This window comes from Tupaia chinensis, unplaced genomic scaffold (assembly GCF_000334495.1).
Source record: "Tupaia chinensis unplaced genomic scaffold, TupChi_1.0 Scaffold000420_1, whole genome shotgun sequence".
Classification (NCBI taxonomy): domain Eukaryota; kingdom Metazoa; phylum Chordata; class Mammalia; order Scandentia; family Tupaiidae; genus Tupaia; species Tupaia belangeri.
The window spans coordinates 1,762,183-1,789,780 of record NW_006159925.1 but is presented as its reverse complement, the minus strand read 5'-3'; the positions used below and the strand labels follow the sequence as shown (position 1 = coordinate 1,789,780).

Below are 27,598 nucleotides of genomic sequence, written 5' to 3'. Positions count from 1 at the left end.
CTTTTGTCCTCTGGAATGAGACAGATAAGGAAGTCGGCACCAGTATAGCCTGTTAGTACAAATACTTCCAAGAATTAATTCTAAATGATCCACATGTACTGTGAACAGTTGTGAGACCAGAGACCATGCAGGCACTAAAAGTCAGCATTTGTTTCTGTGCTGGGACCTGTTTCTGTGGATTTTTGAAAGCTGATTCCTGGAACCAGCAGTTAGCATAATGACTATATCATTGGACTCCCATGTAGTTGACCACGGTTCGAGTCCTGGACCTGGTGGCTTAAACTCACGCTGGGAGCCTGTATGTGCGTGCCCAAGATCCCGAGAGGAGAATGAAGGAGAAGGGATTGTGGCATGGCCATCTCCCCTGGGGGGTGATTTCTCACTTCTTTCTGTCTCTCTGTCTTTCTGTTGAGTGCACGCGCCCTGTGGCAAAAAACCTTCAAAAAAAAAAAAGAAAGAGGGAACCAGCAGTTAGCGTAATGGCTATGTTGCTGGATTCCCATGTAGTCAACCGCAGTTCGTGTCCCGGACCCGATGGCTTATAAAACTTACGCCGGGCGCGTGTGCGTGTGTGTCCAAGATCCCGAGAGGAGAATGAAGGAGAAGGGATTGCGGCGTGACCATCCCCCCTGGGGATGGTCTTTCTGTCTCTATGTCTCTCTCTGTCTGTCTGGCGAGCGCACGCGCCCTACAGTGAAAATCTCTCCAAAAAAAAAAAAAAAGAAAGAAAGAAAGAAAGAAAGAAAGCTGACTCCTTTTATTTCAGGAATGTCTCCAGCAGGTAGCTTAATATTAGTAGCTTAAAACAAACAGTGGTTGGAGTATCCACACCACCAAATGTGCAAAGACTGCCGATCTCAGCCCCCTCTCTCTCTATTTTTTCTTGAGTCCATCACCAGCACACAGTTGCCAGCATTAGGTGAGCTCCTTTGTCCTATGGGAGTAATGGGAGAAAATGCAAACGGGTTGGCTCTGAGGGTGGAGAGAAGGGAAATAATATTTATGAATAATTATCGTATAAAAAAACCCAGTCCTTTGTCAAAGGAGGCAGCCATGGAAATTACAAATTATGCTTAAGTGATTCTGAAAGCATTAAGTTTCCTGACCTTGGGCCACGGTTTAAATAATTAGACCCCTTCTTTGTTTTCCCGAGTCTGCACTTGTGTCTGAAAATACAAGCTCTTCGTCTTACTCTTTTTCTCAAGACATCACCTCAGAAACTTTATGTAGCCAGCATCTGAGTCTGTCCGATACGTAAAGTTCACCGTGATGTCTTCAGTAAGGACCCAGTTCCTGACACGTATGAGCCTTTCGAAAATATTTGGTAAATGAGGGACTAATGAATGATTTGTGTGGTCCCAGGTGCTGTGGGTGCAGCCTCTAGACAACTAATTCCCAGTGAGTGGATTCTTAACTTTCATACTAAGAGGTCTTAAATCTGTTAGTAAAATTGCCTGATTAAAGCAATCTTCCTAATACTTGAAGTTGCTCTCTTATGATAGTGTGTGGACAGGGTTCTGGCTGATCCTTGACGTGTGACCTCTGCTTCCTCAGTCACCTCTTGGGCTCTTCTAGAATCCTGCTCTGGTATTATTTTGTGGCTGACTCTTGACCATGTCTCCCTACAGAAGAATCAAAAAGTAACCTTAAACAACAAAACAAAGTAAACAAAAGCTTTCTTTTTTCTCCTAATAAATGCAGGGAAAACACAGTGATACAGCCAGACATATTAAGAGGAAAATGTATCTTGTGTCCAATGATCTTCCACATCTGTTTTTCACTGAGAAAGAAGTTTAAGGACAGGACACAGCCCTTGCCTCCCTGTGGAGCCTTCCTCTTTGCTCCTCTGCCGAACCAGGAGAGAACAAGCTATGGCCTCTGTGATGGCTCCAGAATCGCCTACGTCTGCCCTGGCCACCTCTTTCCAGGTGCATGACAACTCACTCCTCCTACTGCCCCCTGACAACACTGAAGAACTAGGAAGTTCTTCATGACGAACATGGAAGGAAGCAAGCACATGGGAGGCAGAGGAAAGGACCGCAGTTTCGGTACGAGGGAAGGGGTACAGAAGACTGTAAGCAGAAGTCGGCCAGAGCTATAGAACATCATGGTCTCTACACGTCAAACATAAAATATTGAATTTGATCCCAAAGAGGTAAAATATAAAGTGAAAAGAGCACTTGCCGTGCTTATTTTTAAAAGGCCTTTTAAACCTGCCACAACCTTAAAAAAAGAAAAAAAAAGAAAGAAAGAAAAAAAGACAAGTATTTGAAAGAACCTAAAAATAGAAGAGATTGCTACCAGACTTGCCAAGAAGTCTCCAGGGACACGTGCTGACTCTGCCGTGGCCCCCCTCCATGGCCCTCGGAGCCAACACTGAGAACGATCCCTGAGCAGAGACGGAAACCCTGTGGAGACTTGGAGCAACCACCAACCTGTGCCAGCATACGGTGAGCGTGCTGTGTGTCACTGGTAATAATGACCCATGAGAAAACGTTATCCACCTCAACTGTATTTTTAAAATGCAGGTCTTTCTTCCTAACTTTAATTTCCAATTTCCAGATTAAAGTTGAGTAAGATTTCCACGCTCAGCCATGTGAGCACACACTAGCATCACCCTGTTACTCAGAGGATGAGGCCTCACGAATGGCCCGGATGTGACTCCTGGCCCCACTGAGAAAACTAGTCCCAGTGCAGTGGCATGCACATACTGTCCTAGAAGGCCCGGGGGGCCAGGCAGGAGGATGCCGACACAGGAAGACCCTGTCAAAAATCAATTACCAGCGGGACCAGCAGTTAGCGTAATGGCTATGTTGCTGAACTCCCACATAGTCCACCGTGGTTCGCGTCCCAGACCTGGTGGCTGAAAACTCATGCCGGGTGCGTGTGCATGTGTGCCCAAGATCCCGGAAGAGAATGGAGGAGAAGGGGTTTCGGCGTGGCCAGCCCTCCTGGGGGGTGATTTCTCGCTTTCTGTCTCTCTGTCTCTGTCTGTCTGGCGAGCACATGCGCCCTATAGCAAAAACCTCTCCAAAAAAAAAAAAAATCAATTACCAGCCATTCATGTGGTGATTAATGCAGCTGGATCCCACCTGACTGCACAGTTCAAGTCCTGAACCTGGAAGCTTAAAAAACCACACCAGGCCCATGCGTATCCATACCCAAAGTCCTTACAGGAGGGAGAGATGAGGAGAGGAGATTGAAGTGTAGCCATCTTCCATGAGGGGGTGATTTCTCTATTTCTCTCTCTGTCTCTCACTCTATCTCTCACCTGCAAGCACACATGGCCTAGGGAAATGACAAGAGCAAATAAACAAATCAATCTCTCTCTCTCTCTTTCTCTCTCTCATAAATTTAGTAAAATTTAAACAACTTTCCAAAGCAGTTTGCAATTTAGGGTAGAATATTTAAGTAAGTATATTCTGAACCGTGACATCCATGGGTCTCCCCCTTTTATGGTCACATGCCGTATCCTGCAGGAACATTCTCATGGAGACTTTGAGTACCTGGCAGATATAAAATTTGCTTCAGAAATATAAAATACAGTGTTCTTTTTAAAATGCTAATATGGTGAAATAAGAGATGATCCCCCTCTTTAGATTAGTATTGCAAAAAAAAAAAAAAATGGGGACCAGCAGGTGGTGTGGAGATTAAGGTGCTGGATCCCATATGGCTGGCTGTGTGGTTTGAGTCCCAGAACTGGTGGCTTGAGGGGCTGGCAGGTGACATGGTGGCTAGAAACCCACATGGCTGATAGATGGCGCTTTGCGTACTGGACCAGGTGGTTTGCTTTCTCACTTTCCTCTTCTCTTGCTCTCTCTCAGACACTCTGTTCCTCTCTGGTCAAATTTAAAAATAAATAAATAAATAAAAATAAAATAATTCTAGAAAAGAACTGGTGGCTTGAAAATCCTGCCAGGCACTTGGGTGTGTGTGCCCCAAAAGAAAATGGAAGAAAATGGATCGTGGCATGGCCATTCTCCTGGGGGTGATTCCTCACTTTCCTTCTCTCTCTGGCAAGTGTACATACCCTGTAGAAAAATTTAAAAAAAAAAAAGAAAAGTTTAAAATATGTAATAGTTATATATAATTGGTTCAGAATAATTCGGATAAACATTTGTCCTTTTTTATGTTGGGAACACTCAAAATCCTTCTTTTTAGTTACTTTGAGACACGACAAGTGGTTGCCATCTGTATTCTCCCCACTGTTTATAACTCTAGAAATGATTCTTCCTGCTCTTTGCCATCTGTCCTCTTCCCCCAGAGCCCGCCATGAAGGTTAGGCTGTGCAGTTTCAGCAGGTACACCATCTACCCCGGACATGGGAGGTGCTACTCCAAGACCCACGGGAAGGTTTTCCAGTTTCTTAATGCAAACTGCGAAGCAGCATTTCTTTCCAAGAGGAATGTTCGGCAGAAAAACAGGGCTGTTTTCTACAGAAGAAAGCACAAAAAGAGATAGAAGAAATTAAAAATAAAAGGACCACCATGCAGCCAAATTCCAGAGGGCGATCACGGGTGTGTCTCCTGCTGATACCATGGTCAAGAGGAACCAAAAACCTGAATTTAGAAAGGGTCATAAGAACAAGCTATCAGGGCTGCGAAGGAAGCAAAAAAAGGCTAAGCAAGCTCCTAAAAAGCCAGCAATGGCTGCTGCTAAGGCTCCCACAAAGGCAGCACCTAAGCAAAAGATTGTAAAGCCTGTGAAGGTTTCTGCTCCCAGAGCTGGTGGAAAATGTCAATTTAGCAGATCAGATTTCAAAATAAAGATCTAACTAAAACAAACAAAACAAAATGATTCATCCTATCTTTTTCCCATTTTATTTCCATTAGTCAGCATCCCTCCTTCTTCCCCATCTCATCTTTTCCAGCCTCAATCTAGCAGCCATCTGTCACTCTACTTCCATGAGTTTTTGTTGTTGTTGTTTTGGTTTTCCTATAGGGTGCATGTGCTCACCAGAGAGATAGAGAAGGAATGTGAGAAAGCAGCCCCCTAAAGGTGGACTACACTGCAATCCCTTCTTCTCTATTTTCCTCTTGAACACACACACACAGACATATACCTTGTGTGTTTTTAAGCTCCTGGGTCTGGGACTCAAACCACATAGTTAGCCATGTGGGATCCAGCTACCTCCACCATCACTCTACTCAGCAATGGCTGCTGCTAAGGCTCCCACAAAGGCAGCACCTAAGCAAAAGATTGTAAAGCCTGTGAAGGTTTCTGCTCCCAGAGCTGGTGGAAAATGTCAATTTAGCAGATCAGATTTCAAAATAAAGATCTAACTAAAACAAACAAAACAAAATGATTCATCCTATCTTTTTCCCATTTTATTTCCATTAGTCAGCATCCCTCCTTCTTCCCCATCTCATCTTTTCCAGCCTCAATCTAGCAGCCATCTGTCACTCTACTTCCATGAGTTTTTGTTGTTGTTGTTTTGGTTTTCCTATAGGGTGCATGTGCTCACCAGAGAGATAGAGAAGGAATGTGAGAAAGCAGCCCCCTAAAGGTGGACTACACTGCAATCCCTTCTTCTCTATTTTCCTCTTGAACACACACACACAGACATATACCTTGTGTGTTTTTAAGCTCCTGGGTCTGGGACTCAAACCACATAGTTAGCCATGTGGGATCCAGCTACCTCCACCATCACTCTACTCATTGACACTTGCCCACTTAATGCTAAATTATAAGATATTTTTTTTCCTTTTTAAGATTTGAAGAATATTCACTTGTGTACATCTACCCCCTTAAATATTCAATATTGAGACAGAGCCACTCAATAGAAAAAGGACGATCATGTCTGTGAGATCTAATGCATGATGAATGGGGAAGTCTTGCTTCAAGGTCTCTACTGGTTCTTGGGGGACAAACTATCTTATATATGACAGTGATTTGCAGACCAAAGGGCCACAGTGGATAACAGGTATAAGGTATATCGCAATGCTAAAACTTTATGGAGGATGGGAAGATAAATAGGGGAAAAAAAAATACACACACACATACACACAGAGTATATAATAACTAGACTCTTTAGTGGGCGATGATATAAAAAATTAAGGTTAAGTCTGGTTAAGGCATCTCTAGTCTCATCTGGGAGTTGACAATCTCTAGGACTAGAACCAGAACAGGAAGCAAGAACTCTTTTGCTCAACACAAAGAGTGGGCGAACATGGATTTACTGAGACTTAATAGCATCCAGATAGTTAGAAAGTGAAATGCATGCATCAGAACCACATGAAACAGTAGTAAGCAGTGGCCAGTAAGGTGCTTGATTAAATTTGAATTTAAGATAAACCATAAATATCTTGGGCTATACTTACAATAAAACATTATTTTTACTTTAAATTCAAATTTGACTGTCTACCTTGTATTTTTATTTGATAATTCTCAGATCTCTTTTGTCAAAAATGCCAGTTATCTATACAAAAGATGAAAATAAATCAACAATCCTAGGACCTTCAGATATCTGCCTAGAAATTCTTGGCTTTTAAACATCTCATTTCCATAATTGTAAGTAACTCACCTGAACCTAAAATGGCTAAACTCCTAATCTATTTCACCCTCTGCAGAATCTTCTCTGTACTATCACCATCACTGTTGCCATAAATTGACCCATCACTGCCTTCGAATCCACTTAGAAATAAAAATGCATATGTACACATGACTTTAAATATTTGTAATCACCATATGGGGGTCTCTGAATGATCCTCTATGTTAAGCAAGAGTACAGAGAGATAGTCCCTTTGCTTCTGTTCTACTCAGCTATGGTTACAAATGTGAATTTGGTAGATAGGGAAACAGACAGGTAATAGAAAAGAAATAGCTAGGTCTTCTCTCAGATTGATTAATAGATTGATTAATAAATATATAGTATAGTAAAATTAGCTCACAATTCTCTGTGGCTTTAATAGCCACTGGTGATTAATATCCTGTCAATGAAAGATCATGAACTTTTTTGTTGTTGTTTTTACTTTACAAGAGATTTTTTGTTAAGGGCATCTGCACTCACTGAAGAGACAGAGAAAAACAGATAGAAAGTGAGAAATCATCCCTGGCCATGCTGCAATCCCTTCTCCAGCCTCCTCTTGGGATTTTGGGCACACACACACATGCTCAACATGATTTTTAAGAAGCCATGTCCAGGACTCAAACCACAGTTAACTATGTGGGAGTCCAGTGACATAATAGTTATGCTACGTACTGGGCCCAAATCATGAAGTTTTATAAAAATTATTTATTTCATGAGCAAACAAGATAGAGAAATAGAGACAGCACCCACAGAAGGGACTCTATGCCATCACTAATTCACTCTCAACTGTCAGCCATCCTTGGATCATGGGTACACATGTGCCAGTATACTCAGGGAAATCCCTGCACCAGAACCTCTTCTCATGTGGGATTGCTTCACAAACTATCACATTTTACCACTGTGCCACCATCTGGCCCCTGAAGGTCATGTATTGTTATAAGCCTCAGACTTTGAGAACTGCTATTTTGCATATCCCTCCCTTTTTTCTTGATATATTCCTCCACATCCTTAATTACTCCTAATATGGAGTCATAGTAAGGACTTTCAGTTCACAGTCTAAGAACGTCAATGACTAGAAGGCTTAATAATTGACTCCTTTGGAGAAATGCCAAGAGTATATCTAAAACCATGATTCAGTCATGATGGCACAGTAGTAACACAGATGCCCCATGACGCTGGAAGCATATGGCCAACCACAGATCCGGATTCTCTAGCACAGTGGTCCCTAACCTTTTTGGCACCAGGAATCATTTTCACAGAGACAATTTTTCCATAGACCAGAGGCAGGAGGATGGCTTTAGGATGATTAAAGCACCTTCTATTTATTATGCATTTTATTTTTATCATTATTACATTGTTATGCAACTCATCATAATGCGGTATTTGCAGCCACTCCCCAGTGTCAGCATCACTGCCTCAGCTCTACCTCAGATCATCAGGCTTTAGTCTCATAAGGAGTGTGCAACATCATTCTCTGCTTGCACAGTTCAGAGTAGAGTTCAAACTCCTGTGAGAATCTAATGTTACTACTTATCTGACAGGAGGCAGAGCTCAGACCAGAAGGCCAGCAATGGGGAGTGACTGTAAACACAGATGAAACTTCACTTGCTTACCCATGCCTCACCTCCTGCTGTCCAACCCAGTTCCTAATAGGTCATGGACTGACTCCGGTCCATTGTCTGGGGGTTGGAGACCCCTGCTCTAGTCAGCTTGAAAATATGCCTGATGTAGCCAAAATTCTTGATGTGTCTTCCTGCTACAATAACAGTGATTGGAACAAAGAAAAGGAAATAAAAGAAAAAACAGTAATACTAAACTTTTATTTAAAATTTTGATTTTTAATCATAAAATTTTCTAATTAATTTGACTTTAAAACATTTTATTAAAATAATATTTATCTTAATTACTGATTATTTTAGTGACTCCTTAAATTTTGTATTCAAACCAGGTGCCTTATTGATCTCACTTGCTTCACCCTAAAACAAGTAACTTGAACATGGATTTCTGGCTCTAGTTCAATGATTAAGTAAGCTTATTAATTCCAATTGTTAAGCTAAATGCGGTTTTGGTGTCTACTAGAAAAAAATAGTTTGAAGACATAATTTGTAAGTCTTTTATTCTTATGTAAGCAGCCAACATACTGTTCTACAACTGTAAGTAACAAGTGTCGGTATTTGTCACTTCTTTTTCTTTTAAATAATTATTTGAATTTATGTATTCATTTATTTATTTTAATTTGACCAGAGATGGACAGAGAAAAAGTAGGAAAGCGAGAAAGCAAGCCAGCAGGTCTGGGACTCGAACCGCAGTTGGCCATGTGGGAGTCCAACACCCTTAACCATCACACCACCTGCCAGTTCCAGTATTTGCCACTTGTTTATACATAACTCATGATCCAGTCTCAATATTTTCAAATAGTTTATGCTTTTGTTAACAGCATCATCAATTTAAAAAGTAAGCTAATTTCAAGAGAAATAGACTCTAAACATCGTATGAACAAGGTTGCTTGAAAGACAGAAGAACATCAATTAAAGCTTGACTTATTAAATGATTTATTTTCCTGTGACACATGATAGTAGTAACATACTTTTTTTTTTTCTTTAATTTACCAGAGGGTGGATGTCCTTGTCAGAGACAGAGAGAGAGACAGAGAGAGGGAGAGGGAGGAAAATATCCCCAATGGAATGTGTCATATTACAATCCCATTTTCTCCATTTCTCAATCCTGTTGAGATTTTGATTGCACACACACACACACACACACACACACACACACACAGCATGTCTTTCAATCCACCAGTGCTGAGATTCAAACCACATAGTTGCCTATGTGGAACATAGCTTCCTTTACCACTAAGCCACAGGCCAGACCAGTATTGGCACATTAAAGGAAAAAAAAAAAAAAAAAGCAGGGACCAACAGATGGCATAATGGTTACATTGCTGGACTCCCACATAGTTGACCATGGTTTGATTCCTGGACCTGGTGGCTTAAAACTCATGCTGGGCGCATTTTTATGTGTACCCAAAAATCCCAAGACATGAAAGGAGAAGTAGGGATTACAGCATGACCACCACTTCTAGGGTATGATTACTCGCTTTCTGTCTCTCTGTCTCTGTCTTTCTGGCAAGCGTGTGTGCCCTACAGCAAAAATTTCTCTTAAAACAACAACAACAAAACAGAATTAAAGTGTTCTTTTGGAAGAATCCTATTGTAGTTCCATTAGTCTTCTTTTATAATTTTATCTACTGTAAATAGTATTATAATTTGACAGATTTGACTAAAATATTTTCTTAAAATATGAAATTTTATGTGAAAATGAAATTAGTGAGTGGGAGTCCAACGTGAATCATACCTATGGTTCTAAATAGATCTACTCATGAATCGAAAATTAGTTCTGCCAATAGTGTGGATAATGTACAGAGTATAGTCAGAAACTAAATTAAACAACTTTCTAGATTTAACACTATATCTGTATAGAGAAATAGATAGATAGATACATCATAGATATACATATGCGCCTGTGTGATTAGGGTCCATTAAGCTTCCACATGTGCATTAAATAAATGGGAGGGAACTATACTATGAAAAAACTATCCAGTCCTATGGCCTAATGGTTAAGGGAGTCAGAAACCACATGGTCTACGTTGTTATTTGAAGCCCAGCCCCAGTGGCTTGAAAAACACACTGAGCACATGTGAGTGCATTCCTAAAATCCTAATGGCACAGAGAAATTGAGGGAAAAGGAATTGAGGCATGGCTATGCCTTACTGAGGGGTGTTTTTTCCCTCTCCTTCTCTCTGTCTCTTTCTGATGAGTGAATTTTGGCAAAATTAAAAAAAAAAAGAAACAAAACAAAACTATGCATGGATATTTTAACAAGTTTTTGAGATAATATAAATTTGTGCAACTAAAGTATGAATTTTTTGAAGTCTCTTTGTATGTTTTGACACTCTTTAAAAATTTGTGGGGCCAGTAGGTTGGGCGATGGTTAATGGCGCGGGACTCCCACATGACTGACCCTGGTTCGAGTCCCAGACTTGGTGGCTTTCTTTCTCATTTTCCCTCTCCCTCTTTCTCTCACTACTCTGGAAAAGAGCATTTAGATGCCAATGAGAGGCCATTTTGGAGCTGCCTCCGGCTTCCAAGGACACAACCACATTTTGCATTTCTCAAGGACTTGCAACAGTTGGAAAATTACAAAAAGATAATTACATGAACTATGAAGAACATGTGGTATAGAGTCGTGGTTATATTCATGACAAAATTTAAGCATTGTAATAAATAGGTAAATAACCGTGTTTATATGTTTGCAAAGTTTTTACTGAATTGAGATAGTGCAGCTAAATTTGAAAAACCAATTTATGTATAAAGTTAAAAATAAATAATTAAAATATAAATCAGTTTTTCTCTGAAACTCTCTAAATCAACCTACATAGATTCTAGGAGAGCACTAATACACAATTTTGCAGTCTGATTTGAGGAAGCTACATAACATATTGAAAATAAAACCCAAAAAATTAGTTTTTCTTTGTGTCTAGCATAAGCAGCCTGAATAAGAGGCATTTTTTCTTAACAATAGCTAAACTGAAGCAAATTCTGGTGTTGTTTTACAGGGCTTATTAAGAAGTCGGACAAGAGGGTTGCATGCAGTATGGTGGTTAGGGTTTTGGACTCCCACATGGCTGACCACAGTTCGAGCCCCAGACGTGGCAACTTGCTCTTTCATTTTCTCTCTCTCTCTCTGCCTGTCTTTCTCTTTCTCTATGATGAGTGCATTTGTCCTGTAGCAAATTAAAAGATAATAATGACAAATAAAATTAAAGAATAATTCTAAAGAAAAAGATAGACCATACCTCCATCTTGTATTGATCTGCTTGATCTTTTAATACTTTCTATTCCCTTTATTCATCTCTCCTAAATCTTTAATTGATCATATATAATTAATTAATACCAATAATACATGTAAAATCCTCTCAGAATATATATTAAATCCTTTCTCCTTGAGAACTCATGAGTCATTCACTCTAATAATACAAGATGACTCCAACGTATTTATCTTCTACGAGTGACTTTCCTAAATTTCTGATGCTGTATACTGAACAACAAAGGGATATTTCCATTTTGATGGCTGCTTAGCACATTACTCTGGAAAAGAGCATTTAGATGCCAATGAGAGGCCATTTTGGAGCTGCCTCCGGCTTCCAAGGACACAACCACATTTTGCATTTCTCAAGGACTTGCAACAGTTGGAAAATTACAAAAAGATAATTACATGAACTATGAAGAACATGTGGTATAGAGTCGTGGTTATATTCATGACAAAATTTAAGCATTGTAATAAATAGGTAAATAACCGTGTTTATATGTTTGCAAAGTTTTTACTGAATTGAGATAGTGCAGCTAAATTTGAAAAACCAATTTATGTATAAAGTTAAAAATAAATAATTAAAATATAAATCAGTTTTTCTCTGAAACTCTCTAAATCAACCTACATAGATTCTAGGAGAGCACTAATACACAATTTTGCAGTCTGATTTGAGGAAGCTACATAACATATTGAAAATAAAACCCAAAAAATTAGTTTTTCTTTGTGTCTAGCATAAGCAGCCTGAATAAGAGGCATTTTTTCTTAACAATAGCTAAACTGAAGCAAATTCTGGTGTTGTTTTACAGGGCTTATTAAGAAGTCGGACAAGAGGGTTGCATGCAGTATGGTGGTTAGGGTTTTGGACTCCCACATGGCTGACCACAGTTCGAGCCCCAGACGTGGCAACTTGCTCTTTCATTTTCTCTCTCTCTCTCTGCCTGTCTTTCTCTTTCTCTATGATGAGTGCATTTGTCCTGTAGCAAATTAAAAGATAATAATGACAAATAAAATTAAAGAATAATTCTAAAGAAAAAGATAGACCATACCTCCATCTTGTATTGATCTGCTTGATCTTTTAATACTTTCTATTCCCTTTATTCATCTCTCCTAAATCTTTAATTGATCATATATAATTAATTAATACCAATAATACATGTAAAATCCTCTCAGAATATATATTAAATCCTTTCTCCTTGAGAACTCATGAGTCATTCACTCTAATAATACAAGATGACTCCAACGTATTTATCTTCTACGAGTGACTTTCCTAAATTTCTGATGCTGTATACTGAACAACAAAGGGATATTTCCATTTTGATGGCTGCTTAGCACATGAAAACCGACATTTCCCAATGTAGGAATTCAGCCAAACGGGAAAAGGATTACGAGTTTTTGTAGTCAGACACTTAAGTAGATTCAATACTTCAGGCATGAGGCATCGCAAAGCTTATGGAGAGACTGCAAAATAAAGGATTAGAAAGCCAACAAAAGATTTTTGTATTTCAGGGTCAGGACTCAGGTAAGAAATGTAAGAAACAGGATTATGGGAACTCATAATAATAATGCTTTATAATTGGGCTAACTACCTCTAGACAAGTGCCTAGAATAACCTGAACATGTGCACTTCTCTGAATCTATAGATGCAATTTTTAGAAATCTACCTGAAGAGGGAGAGTTAGAAAGTGAAAGAAAAGCACCGTATTCTCCCTTCATTCCATTAAGCATAAATCATCTCTGCCTTCCACCCACCCTCCCAGACCACGGTATTTCAGATTTTAGTATTTCACTTATGTTCTTCTCTTCCTGGATTATTTTAACACTGTAGTTTCCCTACGGACTGTGACTGTTCGTGCAGTGAGCTCAAGGATTAGTTACTCTAGGAGGCCCTCATGAACTATTCCAGGCTGTGCCTCCTTCCTTCCAGTCCTATGTACTTTCTTCTGTCGCATCTCTGTTGTTCTTAACTATCCTTTCATCATAATGTTTGTCCTAAAAGAAGTAAACTTTCAAGTCCATGGATGGAGGGTCATGTTTCTTCTTCTTCTTTTATTTTTGTATCAGCAACAATTAATATTTGAGTTCATAGCAAGATGGTAGTTAAGTGTGGCTTTAATTCATCCCTCATCCATTCCTCCTTTATCCACTCATGCTATTACAAATATTTGTAGAGAGCAAACAATAAGCTACATGCTATAAATAAGAAGACATAAAGGCTCTTCTAGAGCAAGACCTAGACATAGTGGTAAGAGTAGTTTGTTTCTCAAAAGGACAGAAAATACAGGGGCAAACAAGCCAGATTTTCTCCCCTTGTGGAGTGGGGGTGTAGCAGGATTTTGGCCAGAAGGATAGAACATCAAAATTTTTAGCAAGTAGCAGCATTTATTTGTTCCGGCACTGGCTCTTCGTATTCACATCCGAAGGCTAAGCCCCAACAGGATCAGGGCATTGCCTTATATATTTTTCCTTGAATTTTTCTTAACAGTTTAGTCTCTTTGTCACTCTTATACCATAAAATACCTTCTTATTGGTTGGCCTATGTGATAGGGTCACGTATTTGTACACAGAGTTATGGAGTGGCTGTAAAACTAGGCATGCGTCCACAGATACTGACCACACCACATTTTCTTTTCTTTGTTCTTGCAAAGGCTCTTACCACAGAGAAAGCAAGGGTAATGTTGGATGGCCTGAGATAAAGGCATAGGAGGTGATTGCTATTTTGCATACACTTGTCATAAAAGGCTTCTTTGTTAGAATGGCATTGATCGAGACTTGAAATATCTTAGGAAATAGCACTCCAGGCAGAGGAATGGGCAACTCCTAAAGCCCAAAATCCTGATTTGTGAGCATTCTTGGACCATTTGGGGTCAAAACCAGATAAAAACAAAACAAAAATTAACATAACTAGAGCAGAGCGATCCATGCTGGATGGGAGATAAGAGGTCCAACTGTGGAGGTGGTTGAAACGTGAGCATTTGACTTAAGACCTTCTTCTGTTGAGGGAAAACAGTTGGAAGAGGGACAAAACGCAGCACTCCAGAGAAATAAGAACAACTCTTTATTTTATGCTAGTGTGGGCATGGAGGAGTTAACACTCTGAATCTCCTGAATCTCCAGACACTCCCAGGGATTAAGCCTGGTCTTTTATAAGGGGTTTGGGGGAAAGGAGCAGCTCCTATCAGGAAGAAGCAGCTCCAAGTTTACCTTAGAGAAGAAGGGGTTAGATAATCAGGGTGTCTGGCTCCTCAGGGTCTCAGGTTGCTTTTATCACTACAAAGGGGATGAGGCAGAGACTTAGCAGAGGCCTGAGGAGTGTTACTAAACCCTGGCCTTGGGTTATAGTGAGTTCAGGACCTCTCCACACCATGAAGAGGTGTGGTCAGGAGAAGCCTCAGTACAGCTGCCCACATCACTTCTGGGCTCCTGTGGATTCAGCGGTTTTCATGATGAATGGGGTGGAACATTTTGGAGGATTTTGAACAGAGTAGTGTCACTAGTGGCTTTAAAATACTGTTTTGAAAGATGACTCTGGTTGCTGTGTAGATGTGAAGGCAAAGCCTTCTCAGAGGATTAACTGCGGTCCTGTGTGAATTTCTATGCACCTAAAAATTGTTCATGATTGGAGTCAGCAGGTGGTGTGGTGGATAAGAGTGCTGGACTCCCACATGGCCGACTACAGTTCAAGTCCTAGACCTGGTGGCTTCCTTTCTCTCTCTCTCTCTCTTTCTCTCTCTGTCCCTCTCTGGTCAAATTAAAATAAATAAATAAAATAAAGTCAAATAAAATACTTCTTTAAAAAAATTGTCCATGATTTTGAACATCGAGTCTATAAGGACTAAGCAAGCTTTCCTGGGGATCTGTGAGGATGGTCATCCAGAAACACAGATTGGAATATAACCAGAAAGGTGTTCCAAAGAGAAAGGGGGCAAGGACCAACTGGGAGCATGGGGAAAGGTACTGGACTCCCACATGGCTGAGCACATTTTGAGTCCTGGATCTGGTGACTTGCTTTCTCTCTCTCTCTCCCTCTGGTCAATTTAAAAAATAATTCACTTAATTAAATAAATAATTCATTTATTTAAAAAGAAGAAGAAGAAAGGGCAAGAGTTTATAAGGAAAAGGTTCTAAATTAGTACAAGCCAAAATTTTAATTATTTACTTATTTGGTTGTCAGATAATCCTTTCTATGCAGGAAAATTATGATGCAGTTGGTGTTTGTGGGCCCAGCACCCAATACGGGAAGAGCAGCGAACCGGAATCTTTGACTCACGCTCATTAGAGACACGGACACAGAGAAGGAATAGTAAAGTGGAGAGTTTATTCAGAGAGGGAAGCAAGATCAGAGCCCCCAGGCAGGAAATGGGTCCTGGAAAATGGGCAGCCACAGAAAGGTGAGGGGCTTTCATGTGTGTCTGAGGGGCGTTTTTCAGGCTTCTTGTTGATATTTAGGCTTGTTCAGTCTCCGAGGAGCTCACTTTATGTGAGAAGAGAGAAGTGGCTTGCAGAAGGTCTGGCTGTCATATTGAGAAAAGCCCGCTCATTGACAAGCTTAGTGCTGCTCAAAAGGAGCTCACAGGGAGTAAGTTGCCTGCAGGAAGTGCTGCAAGAGAAGGGGGGAGGTGAGTTGCAGGGTGTAAAATCCTAGGTTCTTTAGGTCCAGATCCCTAGAGACTTATGATAAAAAAAGAAATGAAAAGCCACAAACACAGGTAAAGTAGGAAAACAGATATTTTAATAGAAAAGGAAAGACTTATAATAGGGAGGAAATACACCCCATGCCTGAAATGTATTTGGGTGGGCAGCTGCCAGAGGACAATTGCATTTGGCATGAGGTAGGTGTTGTTTTTATCCTGGGGGTTGGTAATGAATATTTATCAGGGGAAGGTGTGGCATAATACCTGGCTGCTTTGTTTGGTTTTCCCAGGCTTTTTCTTATGCTTGCACATCTCTCTGGGAAGAATTTATCTCATCACACATGCCCAGGAAGGTCTTTGAAAAAATTAGCAGCCATATCTTGGATGCACTGCCTGGATGCTGATGTACTGATCCATTTCAGTGGTGAATTTAGCAAAAGGAAGATAACAACCTTCCTGGCGTCAAGAGCCAGTTGGGAAGGGTGGGAGGAAGGCATCTTCAAAGAGGGCCTGGCTGCCTTTCCTGATAGGCTGTGATTGATCAAACAAGCTATAAAACAGCTCTGGTTGTAAGAAACTGTGTGAGCAAGCAGTCAGGGCTAATACTTGATTTTTAAGGAGAGCAGTAAACAACGCTGCTCAAAAGTTTGACCAGAATCACTCCATTTTATAAGTTGGCTCTATCTTAATATATGTGTGCATCCATTTCTTATCATCATGACTCTTCCTTGGGGATCCCTGCCCTCTTTATCTACTCATTAGGTCTAATTCCTGTCTCACTTTATTAAGATGTTTTTCTGTGTGCCTCTTAACTCTCTGGGCATTCCACCGCACCACCGTTGATGTCACTGATGATGTCGCGAGGGTGGTAGCCATCAGCATCGCAGCCTATAGACTGGGCTGTACTCAGGAGCTGTTTAATCATTCTAGAGAGTTCTCTGGACAAAGATCGCTGCCTCATCTGTCAGGCACTGTTGACAATCTCATCAAGAGTGATATTTCCAGTATGTTTAGTGTTCTTCTGTGTCTTTTTGTCTCTTGGCTCAGTGCAGAGGCAGAAGGTACCATTTCACTGTGGACCTGTCTATTCTGAATGGCCAGTGTCACAGTAATCCTTAGACCTCACCAGCCACTGGTTGCCTCGGAGATACCATCACCAACCTGTTTTGGAGACAGATTTAGAGGGCTGATCTTAAGGGCCAGGCAGATGTGGCACTGACTTTGCCACCAGAGCACCTCAGGTACACGACTTTGATCTTGCTGAGTGTTGAACTTGGGCAGCATGGTAGAGGTAGCTGGTGTCAGATAGACCCAGATTTGGGAAGACTTAAGAAAGGTGCACCTTTCCTCTGAGCTGAAAGCCAAAAACAAGATAAAATTCTCAAAGACAGGCATGTTTGTTATGTTAGAAAGAAATATAGGACTTTGCAACCGAGAGAACGTAAAGAAGGAGTGTATTCAGAAATTAAAGATGTCAGGATCAGCAGTTAGCGTAATGCCTATGTTGCTGAACTCCCATGTAGCCGACCACGGTTCGAGTCCCGGACCCGGTGGCTTAAACTCACGTCTGGCACGTGTGCATGCATATCCAAGATCCTGAGAGGAGAATGGAGAAGGGATTGTGGCATGGCCATCCCCCCAGGGGGTTATTTCTTACTTTCTGTTTCTCTGTCTCTCTCTCTCTGTCTTTCTGCTGAGTGCACACGCACTATAGCAAAAACTTCTCAAAAAAAAAAAAAAAGAAGAAGAAATTAAGGATGTCTGTAAAACAGGAAGTCTAATGTGATGATTTTGGCAGCATCTTGAGCTATTTCAGGCATCTCGTTTCAGCTGTCTGTTGCCAAGGGGTGAGGTGAACCAAGAGTTGACATTCTAAATAAAGCCATAAGATGTACACACGTTTTATTTCCTCATAGTGCTGATTCCAATAGACTGTAAACTCTTGTCTCCTGGAACATTTGGACTATTGTAGAGTCTTTAAGTTTTATTTTTTAAAAAATAATTATTTATTTAATTTTATTTATCATTATTTTCAGTTTTACCAGAGAAAGAGAAACTGAGAAAGCATACCACCAGGTCTAAAACTTGAACCAGGGTTGGCCATGTGCGAGTCCAATGCCTTAACCACCACACCACCTGCTGGTGCTTCTCTTAGCTTTCTTAAAGTTGCACTTTGACGATGAGGACAGAAGTCTGACTGCTTTTTCTTATTTCCAAAATCCTGTTCAGAGGGCCTGGAGAGAGTCATGACCATGACATTAACAGACCACTTTGACCTATTAATAACTGAACTCTTCCTACATCCAGTCCCCTGGCATAATATCTTTGTGATGTATATGAACCCTCTTTATGTTCATTAAAGTAATTATTTTCATGATCTTGGCAAACTTGCCTTTTCTACTCACCAATCTAAAAACTGTAAAACTGACCTATAACCTATAACCTACAAGCTCCCACTTCCACATGTCAAAACTTTTTTTTTTTTTTTTGAGAGGTTTTTGCTATAGGGCATGTGTGCTCACCAGAAAGACAGACAGAGACAGAAAATGACCAATCTCCCCCCAGGGGGATGGCCACACCATAATCCCTTCTCCTCTATTCTCCTCTTGGGATCTTGGGCTCACACACACATACATACACACACACACACACACACACACACACACACACGCCCAGCGTGAGTTTAAGCCATGGATCGAACCACGGTCAACTACATGGGAGTCCAGTGACATAGCCATTATGGCCAACTACTGATCCCATGTCCCACCTTTTTGGGCCAGACCAATGGAAAAGCACTTTACTAAATTATAAACTTCGTCTTTTGCTCTTAAAACTAAATAAAAGGAGCTGCTCTATCTGAGCAGTCTTTCTCCAGGTTGGTCACACATATTCATGTTTAGATATAAACTGCATTAATTATTATTTTTGCAGAGTTGGTTATTTCCATTGACAATGATGTGGTGTTTTAGCCTGAGACTCCATTCTGATGCTGTCTGTTCAAGCCTTGCTCAGGAATTTGGTCTGAAACAATGGTCTCCAGTAATGTTATTTAAGATGCCCTGGTGTACTATCAGGTGGTATGGTGGTCAAGGCGCTGGATTCCCAAATGGTTGACTGAGGTTTGAGTTCTGGACCTGGAAGCTTTAAAAAATCACAATGGGCATGTGTGTGTGTGAGTGCCCCTAATCCTAGCAGGAAAATGGAGGAGAAGGGATTACAGCATGGCCATTCCTCCCTGGGGGGTGATTCCTCACTTTTGCTTTCTCTCTCTCTCTCTCCAGAAAGCATACATGCTCTATGGCAAATCTTAAACAACAACAAAACAAGGGCAAATCTTGCTGACAAGGGGGCAAAATAAAATTAGCTTAGCTACTTAAAGAATAGCTCACTAACTATACAGAAGATGAAAGGCAGTCTACTGGATTTTCATATAAAGCTCCCTTCGTGTGTCTGAGGTGTGAGAGGATGTGCAGAGGATATGATGAAGTCAGACTACTTTATCTTAATCCCAATTTGTAAAAACCTGTTAAGAATGTGAACTCCACACTCTTTTTAATATGTTTGATCTGTTTGCATAGGGAGCCAATTACTTCTCAGTCATCCAAATTCATTTTCTTGACTGAAGTTACCTAACAGTAGAATAAACATCAAGGATATATATCATAGAATAAAATGCAATTAAAATATTTTTTTCAAATTTCACACAGTATTGATAGATGATGTAAATGAGCAAGTAGAATATTGTTTTTCTTTGATTAACTTTGGCCTTTATAATAGGAAAAGCATAGAAGAATTATTACTTAATAATTTGATAAAGTTCTAGAGGAATAAAACTAATGTGTATTTATGTGTGTGTTTGTATAGAACTTGTAAGATTTCATTGGAAAGGTATTTTGTAACTTGCTATTTTTTAGTTATATGCACATAAAATATCTCTAGTACAGTGTTTATCAATCTATTTTCGTAAGCCCATATTTTGACTCTTTTCACATGATACAAATATAAATTTGGAAATTAAAATGTCAAGCACATTCTACATTTATTTTTGTTTTCATTACTCTTGCATGAACCTAGTTCTTAGTGACTTCCTAAAATCACAGAGAAATTTCCTCTGATAAATAGGAATACATACTGTTATTTTTTTTTAGTCCTTATCCATAGATAAATGGCAACCTACCTTTTGGAATTACCTATTCTCAGTTGCTTCTTCTCCACCACTGTAACCCTGACGATGGGGGTGAGCACATGGATCTATGTACTGCCTTAAAAAGTTCAGATTCTCAGAAGCTATAACTGTGACCTGCTCATTTCATGACCTTGAAAAGAATGTATGGGTGAGATATTCATTGTAGAATCCTCACTCCACACATTTTTCTTCTTAATGAGAAAGACTATAAACTTCATCTGATAAAAAATTCTTTCAAAGACAGTCAAAGGGGAGACACCTGGCCGGTAAGTGGCAACAATGACTGCATGAAGCCAAGCTCAAGAAGTCATCTGGCTGATTCAAACCCACTCTGAAAAACTTACAAAGACATACAAATGATTTCCGAGGCATGTGAGTGAACTCTCCCGTAAATTTCTTCTAGATAAAAAAGAGAGAAAAGAAGAAAATAAAAGGAAAGAAGATAAAAAACTTTTGGGACCAGTAGTTAGCGTAATGGCTATGTCGCTGGACTCCCATGTAGCCGACTGCGGTTCAGTCCCAGACACAGTGACTTAAACTCATGTTGGGCACATATGTGTGCATGCCCAAGATCCCGAGAGGAGAATGGAGGAGAAGGGATTGCGGCGTGGCCATCCCCCCGGGGGGGGGGGTGATTTCTCGCTTTCTATCTCTCTGTCTCTCTCTGTCTTCCTGGCGAGCGCACATTCCCTATAGCAAAAAAATTTAAAAAAAAGAAAACTCTCAAAAAAATAAAACTTTTTAAAAGAAGTTCTTATATTAAACACTTCTGTAGCATTTATATTATTTTCTATTTTCTACTCGTCATGAATGAATATGAATTTGTAAGTCATGTTGCACATACAACGTGTGGAAGGATGGATGCTTTCAGATTCTTGGGAGGTGTGTGGTACGCTGTGGTGTTGACTTGAGGGAGAGTGTAACTGTCCTCCCACTGGTTGAACATTACCTGGAATCTAGCTGCCTTGGGATGGGTAGATCACACGTGGAGGCACAGGTTCAGAAACCACCTTTAGGAAAACCCACAGAAGCAGGCAGAGTGCTATCAGGGATTCGCATGTTGGAATGTGGGCAATATGAGAGGCGTTTCCTAAAACGAGAACCAAGAAAGCTGTGAGCTTAAGAAATTGTGCAATATCCTCGATCTCTGAACAGAGGAATGATCAGCGTCTTACGGCATAAAGGAGAAAGAACTGGCTTTTGTGCTAGTCACGGCTAGCAGAGGAAAGTTTGTGTGGTGGGGCATAACACTCAGTCCCGCCCCATCGCCTTCCTCTGCTTGCCTTCCACATTACTTCATACATGAGAACATGGCTGCCTCTTTTATTTTTATTTTTGAAGGATTGGTTCATTTAATTTATTATTATTTTTTAAATATTATTTATTTAATTTTATTTATTCTTATTATTTTATTAATTTTCTATAGGTCACATGTGTTCACCAGAGAGAAACAGGGTGGGAGGAGTGAGAAAGCAAGTCTCCAGGTCCAGGACTAGAACTGTGATTGTCCACCTGGGAGTCCAGCACACTTACCACCATGACTTCTGATGGCCCCAATTACGATTATTTTTTTTAAAGTTTGCTACAGGGTACATGCGCTCACCAGAGAGAGACAGAGAGAGAAGGAAAGTGAGAAAGCAAGCCACCAGGTCCAGCACTCGAACTGTGGTCAGCCATGTGGGAGTCCAGTGCCTTAATCACTACAGGATCTGCTGGCCCCCACTGCAGCTCCCCATGGCAGCTTCTTGACGCCTAATGCCAGTCAGATCAATTACCCTCCTAGGGTTCAGGGAAGGTACAGAACCCCTAGATTTGGATATAGATTAACAGCAAGCAGAAGCTTCCAGCACAGTGCCAACTGGTGATAAGAAACAGAGAAGAGGAGATGCACTTAAAAAACAGAAGAGATAGCCATGCTAGAAACAATCATAGGGCCTACTGGGGAAAATGTAGGCCCATGTGGTGATCTCAGGATACCTGGCTTCCTTGGTTTTATTACTGCTGTTTTGCTGATGGTACCATTTGTTTGATTTTAGTTTTATTTTTTTCTCTCTTTTTTTTTTTTTTTTTAATTTGCCAGAGGGTGTGTGTGTTTGCCAGAGAAAGAAATGGAGAGAAAGAGAGAAAGTGAGAAATAGTCACGCTGAAACCCCTTCTCTGCTATTTCTCCCTCCTTTCAGGATTTTGGGCATGCACACACACACACACACACACACACACACACAGACACACTTCTGGAGTGTTAAGTTGCCTGGTCCAGGACTCAAACCACAGTCAGCCATGTAAGGTACAGCTGCCTTCATCACCACACTATTGGCTGGCCCAGTCGTCATCGTCTTCTTCTTCTCCTCCTCCTCCTCCTATTCTCCTCCTCCTCCTCCTTCTCCTTCTTCTTTTTGTTTAATAGAAAGCACTTTTTAGAACATCTTTGAATCAAAATATCTGGGACAATCTCAAAGTGTTCACTCTACTCAGTGTGTTCGGAAAGTTTTTGTTGTGGAAAGGAGCAGTATCTCTACCACATTTCAAAATTAAAGACAAACCAAAAGACAATATAAGATATTGTATATTACTCAAGCAGGATTTTGGAGGCTTGCTTCAGTATGTAACAAAATAGCTAGAAATGTCATTGCTTCAAAGAACCAAGTGTTTTCCTGACTCAGTGGGTGCCCAGGGCTTCGCCGTAGTCCTGTTCCCTGTGCGTGGCTGAGGCTGCTCAGGTGTAGCCCAAAGCTGGACTAGAGCGGGACTTGCACAGTGGCCTCCCACCCTCCATGACTGCTCAGCTGTCAGTGCCCTACTTGGCGCTGCATCACACGACACAGGCTGTTTCTAAGAGGACAAAGCCACTCTCATGTCAAGGGCAGTGTCTTGATGGGAAGAACTCTGCAAAGGAGACGTAGTTCACTGTGGGACATGGATGTAAGAATCTACCTAAAGCATGTATTTAAATGTTAATTATTCATACCACACTTTTTAGGAACATGTTTTTTTTTTTTTTTTTTTTAGAGATTTTCACTGTAGGGCGCGTGCGCTCGCCAGACAGACAGAGAGAGACATAGAGACAGAAAGCGAGAAATCACCCCCTAGGGGGGATGGTCACGCCGTAATCCCTTCTCCTCCATTCTCCTCTCGGGATCTTGGGCACGCACGCACACGCACCCGGCGTTTTAAGCCACCGGGTCCGGGACACGAACCGTGGTCGACTACGTGGGAGTCCAGCGACATAGCCATTACGCTAACTGCTGGTTCCCAACCAACCACAACGTTTAATGCTATATATGTAACCTTAAAAAAAAAAAAAAGAAGAAGATTAGGAGCATGGAGGTTAAGACACTGGATCCCACATGGCCAACTGCATGGTTCAAGTCCTGGACCTGGTGCTTTGAAAATCATGCTAGATGTTTATGTGTTTGCCCAAAATCTTAAGAGAATGGAGGAGAAGGGATTGTGGGATGGCCATCCACCTAGTTGATGATTTCTCACTTTCTTTCTCTCTCTCTCTCTCTAGTAAGTGTACCCACACTATAGCAAAAGCTAAAAAAAAAGAAGAAAGTTTAGGGACCAGCATTTGGCATAACGGCTCTGTCGCTGGACTCCCATGTAGTTGACCACAGTTTGAATCCCAGACCCAGTGGCTTAAACTCATGCCGGGTGTGCATGTGTGCATGTCCAAGATCCTGAGAGGAGAATGGAGGACAAGGGATTGTGGTGTGGTCATTCCCTCTGGGGGGTGATTTCTCATTTTCTGTCTCTCTGTCTCTCTCTGTCTTTCTGGTGAGTATATGCGCCCTATAGCAAAAACCTCTCCAAAAAATAATAGAAAGAAAAGAAGAAAGAAAGAAAGAAAGAAGAAAGAAAGAAAGAAAAAGGAAGGAAGGAAGGAAGGAAGGAAGGAAGGAAGGAAGGAATAAGAAAGAAAAAAAGAAAGTTTAAATTCATGTGTCCAAGTAAGACAGGTTCTTTCAGTGAAGTGGAAGTCTAGAATTGTATCTAAAGCAATCTGAAGATTAGGAGGGACAGATTTAGGAAAACAATTTGTGTGGGTGTATGTGTGTATGTGTCTTATGAAAATGTGGGTCTTTGTATGTTATAGAGGGAATAAATTGGGCTAGTCTAGGAAAGGGATAAAAATAAACGAGTATGGTTCCATGGCTACGATGTATGTGAGGAAATGAACCAGCTCTGTCAGACAAGGAGGCTGATAAATGGGGTCTAATGGGCTGAGAGGAAGGCTCAGTGCAGTGGTGAAGGTGCTGGCCATGGCCCACCTCTGTGTCCCGTTAATGACAGACATGAGCAACGATATCCTTTGAGGAGTCCTTCCATGCCTCTCTTACCCTCAAGTCATCTCTCCTCCCAGTGACACAGCAGATGTCTCATAACAGAGGACAGTGCGGGACACGTGGTATCACCATCAGCTGAGAGAAGGGAGACTCGTCATACCAGGGAGAGGCTGTTCAGGTGGGAGCAGGCGTGTGGGGGCCATGTTCATGAAGAAAAACCATATCACAGTGGGGGGAGCCGAGGTCAGGACGGGGAGGCACTCGTCTGTGTCAGATCAAAGGTAAGAAGCTAAGGAGCAATTCAAATCACTAGGACAGGTCACAAAAACAACATGGCCACTGTGAGGTGGGAGCCACAGGTGGAGAGGGCTCTGTGCTGCCCTTCAGAGCTATAAGGCTTCTGGGAACAAAGGATGACCACGTAAGACTCAATTAGGATAAAGAAGATAGCTACACACATCACCCACTGTTGAGGATGACTAAAAGGCCCAGGAAATGGGTGTCCATGCAGGCAAGTGTTAGCTACTGAAACAAATCACATATAAGGTGATCAATGACATTGGGGCCACAGAAAGGTATTCGGTACATGAAGAGAAGCTGTGCTGTGGCATGCAGGGATCCCCCACCTAAGCCCCTCCCACTATCAGGCAGCCCACCCGAGGGCTCGTGACGGCCGTGTAGTGCAGGGGCTTACAGATGGCCACATAGCGGTCATATGCCATCACAATGAGCAGGATGACGCCCACACCACCAAAGAAGTGGTCTGCAAAGAGCTGGGTCATGCAGCCTTCCAGGGAGATGGTCGTGCTCTCAGAGAGGGAGTCCACAATCACCTTGGGGTCGATGACAGAAGAGAAGGCACTGTTACTGCACTTCTGTGCGACTCATGGACACTGGTCTTACTACGCATGCGTCCTTTTCTAAGTGTTTCTAAAACGTAGGTGATTTCGTTAGTAATTTGAGCCAGTAAATATCTATCTCAGATTGTTGCTTTAAGAATTAATTGTGGGGGCCAGCAGGTGGCATGGAGGTTAAAGGCAGTGGACTCCCCAGAACCAGTGGATGGTGTAATGGTTATGTCATGGTTGCTAGACATGATCGATTGTGACTGTGTGTGTCCAAACTCCCAAGAGGAGATTGGTGGAGAAGGGATCACAACTTGGTCATCTCCCTACTGGAGGTGATTTCTTGCTTTCTGACTCTCTGGCAAGCTCTTGTGCCCTATAGCAAAACTCTCTTTAAAAAAAAAAAAAAAATGGCCCAGTAGATGGTATGCTCGATTCTCACATGGCTGACAGTAGTTTGAGTCCTGGACCAGGTGGCTTTGAAAAATTATAACTAATAAGTAAATAAATTTTCTTTAGAGAGGTTTTTGCGATAGGGCGTGTGCGCTCGCCAGACAGATAGAGAGAGACAGAGAGACAGAAAGCGAGAAATCACCCCCCTGGGGGGATGGCCATGCTACAATCCCTTCTCCTCCATTCTCCTCTCAGGATCTTGGGCACGCACGCACACACACCCAGTGTGAGTTTAAGTCTGGGACGTCAACTACGTGGGAGTCCAGCTACATAGCCATTATGCTAACTGCTGGTCCCAGTAAATAAGAAATTTTAAAGAATTAATTAATGTGTAATATATATACACATACAGTTATGAGAGTGCTTGTCAAATAGTGGGTGTTTAATGAATGATAGTGGTTATTACTTTCTTCTTGATTTTTAAAAATTATTTTAATTTATCATTATTATTATTATTGAACTTGCTATAAGGCACAAGCACTCACCAGAGAGAGCCCCAGAGAGAGACAGGGGACAGCGAGAAAGCAAGCTACCAGGTCCAAGACTTGAACCATGGTTGGCATGTGGGAGTCCAGAGCCTCAACCACCTCACCACCTGCTGGCCACTCTTGACTTTTTAATTTTTTTAAATATTTATTTTCTTATGATCGAGACTGAAAGAAATAGTGAGAGATAAAGAGACAGCTACCCTACCCGCAACAGGGTTCATGCCCCAGTTTCACTGGTCAGGGTGGCAGCCGGTATGCTGGCATGCTGAGGGTGGAAACCCTTCCCATGTGGGTCTGGAGTATTACACTGGCCACCTCCTGGCCCGAGGATCTCTTTGGGATTTTTAATCTTTTTGTTTGTTTGTTTTTGCCATATGATATGTGTGCTCACTGGAGAGAGACAGAGACAGTGAGAGACAGAGAGAAAGTGAGAAATTGCTTTCCCCTTCCAGGGTGCCTGGCAACACTGCAATACCTTCTCCATTCTCCTCCTGGAATTTTGGCTACACATGCACATATGCTGGGCGTTATTTATAAGCTGCCAGGTCAAGGACTTGAACCATGGTCTATCATGCGGGAGGCCAGCGCCTTAACGACTATACCTCCTACTGGCCCTTCTCCTCGGTTTTATAAGTAGATCCTTGATTACGCTCTTTATAATCCCAAGTAATAACCTATTACGTAAATATTATTATTTCTAGCATTTATATAAACCAAATGAGTCTTACAGACTCATTTTTCTTCCCCAAATTTATAAAGAAAATTTATTTAAAAAGCTAGCACTCAAACTCAGTTCCTCCCAAATATGAAAGGCTTGTAACTAATAGATTCTGATACGATATCAGAAGTACTGAGGAAAAAAACAGCTTATTCCATTTAAATTGCTTGGTAAACATGAAAAATTTAATCCTTAGCCCACGATTTGCTGTGACTGGTGGGTGACCTTTTTTTACCAAAGGAGACATCTCAGTACAGTTGGTGCACAAAGTTAACCAGCAGCACAGACTGTAGTGTCCTTGGGTAGATGTATTAAGTTTGGGGTATCTGATAATTCATTCGGAGATTATAGTGTTCCTTCATGAATATAAATCTGAGTCACCGGGGAGCACTTTAATGAAAAACACACAGAGCAAAAACAAAAGATCTTCCCCGCACGGGCAGAAACACAGTTAAGGATAACGGCCTTCTTACAGATGTCGCAGGCACTGTGGGCTGAAGGTCGATGCAGACTTCTAGACCCCCTGTGGAGCTGGAGAGAAGGAAGTGGGAAAAGAAAACACAGTAGCTGTGATCCCCTCTGCGGAGTGCATT

General features: G+C 41.3%; 1 pseudogene; it reads left to right on the top strand.

Moving 5' to 3' along the window:
• Positions 1 to 4,272: 4,272 nt before the first annotated feature.
• Positions 4,273 to 4,774, top strand: LOC102475939 (60S ribosomal protein L24 pseudogene; annotated as a pseudogene).
• Positions 4,775 to 27,598: the final 22,824 nt, after the last annotated feature.